This window comes from Caretta caretta, chromosome 13, assembly GCF_965140235.1.
Source record: "Caretta caretta isolate rCarCar2 chromosome 13, rCarCar1.hap1, whole genome shotgun sequence".
Lineage (NCBI taxonomy): Eukaryota > Metazoa > Chordata > Testudines > Cheloniidae > Caretta > Caretta caretta.
Genome location: NC_134218.1, coordinates 39,633,410 through 39,637,427, shown reverse-complemented (window position 1 = coordinate 39,637,427; position 4,018 = coordinate 39,633,410). Strand labels below are relative to the sequence as shown.

Here is a 4,018-nt window from a genome sequence, read left to right as displayed (position 1 = left end):
GGCATTCACTAGATTAGACGTCCAATCACCACCAACCTTCTAGATGAAAACGGAAACACAGAAATCATTAAGCACCCCTGACATTTCCACATTTTCTGTTATTATTCTCTCCCCCCCCCCCCCCCCCCCGCATTGAGTAATGGGCCTACCCTGTCCTTCATCTTCCTCTTGCTTCTAATGTATTCATAGAATGTTTTCTTGTTACGCTTTATATCTCTAGCTAATATGATCTCCTTTTGTGCCTTGGCCTTTCTAATTTTGTCCCTACATACTTGTTTTATTTGTTTATATTCATCCTTTGTAATTTTACCTAGTTTCCACTTTTTGTAGGACTCTTTCCTGATTTTTAGATAATTGAAGATCTCCTGGTTAAGCCTGGGTGGTCTCTTGCCATACTTCCTAGCTTTCCTACACAGTGGGATAGATTGCTCCTTTGCCCTTAATAATGTCTCTTTGAAAAAACTGCCAGTTGTCTTCAGTTGTTTTTTGCCTTAGACTTGCTTCCCATGGGATCTTACCTACCAACTCCCTGAGTTTGCTAAAGTCTGCCTTCTTGAAATCCATTGTCTTTATTGTGCTCTTCGCCCTTCTACCATTCCTTAGAAGTATGAACTCTACCATTTCATGATCACTTTCACCCAAGCTGCCTTCCACTTTCAAATTCTCAACCAGTTCCTCCCTATTTGTCAAAATAAAATCTAGAAAAGCCTCTCCCCTAATACATGTGCCCGCTCATTAAGGAGAGAGAGAGAGAGAGAGAGAGAGAGAGAGAGAGAGAGAGAGAGAGATACATTCCCTGATCTGGAGAGTGTATAATCCCTTTCCAGATGGGAATACTGACTAACTCTCCAACCATGAAAAGAAAAGGAGTACTTGTGGCACCTTAGAGACTAACCAATTTATTTGAGCATGAGCTTTCCGTGAGCCACAGCTCACTTCATCATCTGATGAAGTGAGCTGTGGCTCACGAAAGCTCATGCTCAAATAAATTGGTTAGTCTCTAAGGTGCCACAAGTACTCCTTTTCTTTTTGCGAATACAGACTAACACGGCTGTTCCTCTGAAACCTCTCCAACCATGGTTACTTTCCCTCTCCCGCTCCCTCCATCTCTCTGTCTTGGTACCTTAATGGCCACTACCACTAATACCACTCCCATGCTACCCGAGCACCTTACCGTCTGGAACACACTGACGCTCAGGACATTTCTAGGAGGCTGTTCAGTCCATATTGAGAACTCAGGCACGGAGATACTGTGATTATGTATTTTTCTATATCGGGTCATTTTATGGCTTCCATCACGCTAGTATCTGAGCCTTAATCCTATCAATGTATTTCTCCTCACCACATCCCTGTGAGGCAGGGGATGCTGTTATTCCATTTGACAGATGGGGACAACCAGACTAAGTGACTTGCTCAGGAAAAGGGAAGTGAGTCAAAACAAGAGCCTGAAATTGTGGCCTGCAATTCTCTCCTGTTCCCCGAGAGGGCAGCACTGTGAACACGAACCATCAGTCGACCCAAAGAGGAGTTACCCGCGGGTTTAACAAAGTCACTGTGTCTGGACACAGGACACAGGTGGAATGGGCTCTCTGAACCACCGAGGAACGCTAAGCGAGGACTGTAATATGGCCCGGGTTTCCGCTGGGGGTTGGAGAGGACCGGGCACATCATAGAAATAATCCATTATGCAGACACCGCTAGCGGCGCCACAGTGAAGATCGCACCAGGGATTTGTTTCGAAGCCGAATAATGAATCCAGGCTAAAATCCCCATTTATTCAGTTCAGCTTCAAAACTGCTGTGTCAGTCCAGGCTTTGCAGTACAGCTCGTGGTGCCAATTCGAGCTTATTTCACCTAGAGACCCCCCCCCCCCCGCAGACACCCCAGCCCCCCACCCCAAATGACCCATCTCTAGCGCTGTAATGGAAGAACTCTGAGCTTCCTTAAAGTCACACATAATCTTCTGCCAAAGTATTGTTGGGGAATGGAAGATACTGGCCAAAACTCTCCAGAAACTGAGCCCCTTGTCCTCGGAAATATACGAGTGAGATTTGCAAAGATACCTAGGGGATCCGGAGCAGAAGTTCCAGGTAATGTAAGTTAATAGAGCCATCTAACAACCTACCTAGCTGCGTACCTGTTCAGCCAACCAATAATCAACAATCAATAAACAGGCATGGTAATCAATAACTGTTGAGTTTGGGAAGTATCAGGACAAGGCGTTTGGGGCTTTGAAACAAGGAAGCGCACCGCATCACTGGAGTCCCCGGGCCCAAAAATCGACTTCTTCAGCACCTCCTCCGTAAGGTTTACACGAGTCAATGAATTGACCCCAGAAACTGATGAGAGATACAGCAGCGCGGTGTGAGAGTTTAATTCACTATGGATTTTTCTATGTTCCTCCTCTGCAGCAATCGAGCAAAGCGTGTGTGTGTGTGTGTGTAACACGCTCTGTCTGTCCAATGTGGACACAGAGAGGCAGAGGGCCCCCCACCCTGTCCTTTTTATCAGCTCTCTCTCTCTCTCCTTCCTGGGGCGCTCCCACGTTATGCAAATCCCCGCTCCGGGCTCTGGGTTGAAGTAGCGGCCCCGGGGCGCTCAGACCCGCCGTGTCCCCCAGGCGCTGAGCTGCCCCTTGCGAGCGCTTTGTTGTCCCCGCCTAGCGCACAATGAACTCTCTGCTCCTCCCCCTGCTCCTCCTGGCTCTGGCCCCGGGTGAGTGGCTGCGGGAGGCTGCGGGAGGCCGCGCTGATTTGGGGCGGGGGGGGGGGGAGAGAAGGTGGGTTTGAATCTGACCGATCCCTGCTTTTCCCAGGTGTCCTGTCCCAGCTCCGGCTCCAGGAGTCCGGCCCCGGGGTGGTGAAGCCCGGAGAGACCCTCACGCTCACCTGCACCGTCACCGGGGGCACCGTCACCAGCAGCTACTACTGGGACTGGGTACGGCAGGCCAAGGGCTGGAGTGGATGGGATACTGGACCGGGAGCACAAGCTACAACCCGTCTCTCCAAGGCCGAATCACCATCACCGTGGATTCTTCCAACACCAAGTATTATCTGCGGCTGGGCTCGCTGACAGCTGCAGACACCGGCACCTATTACTGCGCCAGACACAGTGACCCGGAGCACAGCAGGGACCCGTACAGAAAGGGGAAGCGGATTCAAAGCAGAGCAGAGAGGCCAGTTCAGCAGGGAGTGCTGAGTGCAGACCCGTCCCCTGCACACACACGGACCCTGGCAGGTTTCAGTCCCTCCGGCAGGGAGCAGCAGGAACACACCCACCCACCAACACACAGAAGATGTGTGAATGTGAAACCCCTGCTTAGAAATCACTATTCCCCGAGCCTGTCAGGCACCCGAAAAGAAGACATTTCTCCCAGCTTCTCCAGAAAAGACGCGCACACAGTGAGCTCACTATGGAAAACATACAGACAGTTGAATGTACCCAATTTCTCCGGACTCGCCTCGCCTTTGAGCTGCCAGAGAAATCATGGCAAACGCACGGACAAAACACAGGTGTTTCCTCCCTTTCCAACGGCTGTCGGAGCGGGCAGGGAAAGATTCACGGAATTCAGAGCCACAAAATAATCGCACCGCGTGTCCGTTCCCCGTGTGTGTGTCACGGTGCGTGTTAGGTGTGCACCGGGAAGGCCACGGTCTTTGCCTTGGGAAGAGAGTGACGGGCGCGCGCACAGACACACGCGCGCCCGCGGGGCTGCCCCATGTGAAAGGCGCCGCAGACGAAGGTGCCGCGTCCTCCCCAGCGTGGGCGGCAGCCGCTGCCCCGAGTCCCGCCAGCACCGCCCTTGGTGTGCACAGCCCGGAAGCTGCTCCGGCTCCCCACACCCCACTCCCGCCCCTTCCCTACAGCCGCTGGTCAGTCTCCGGGGCGGAACCAGCCTTCCTCTCCCTGCAGCGGCGGTTCCGTCCTCATCCGGCCCTCCCGGGAGAGACCCACAGCTCGGGACATCTCCTGGGCATGGTCTGGATCCATGGCAGGTGCCCGGCGCGTGCTGGAGTAG

General features: G+C 52.5%; 1 pseudogene; it reads left to right on the top strand.

The window, feature by feature from the left end:
- The first annotated feature begins 2,616 nt into the window (after positions 1-2,616).
- Positions 2,617-4,018, top strand: LOC125629505 (immunoglobulin heavy variable 4-59-like; annotated as a pseudogene).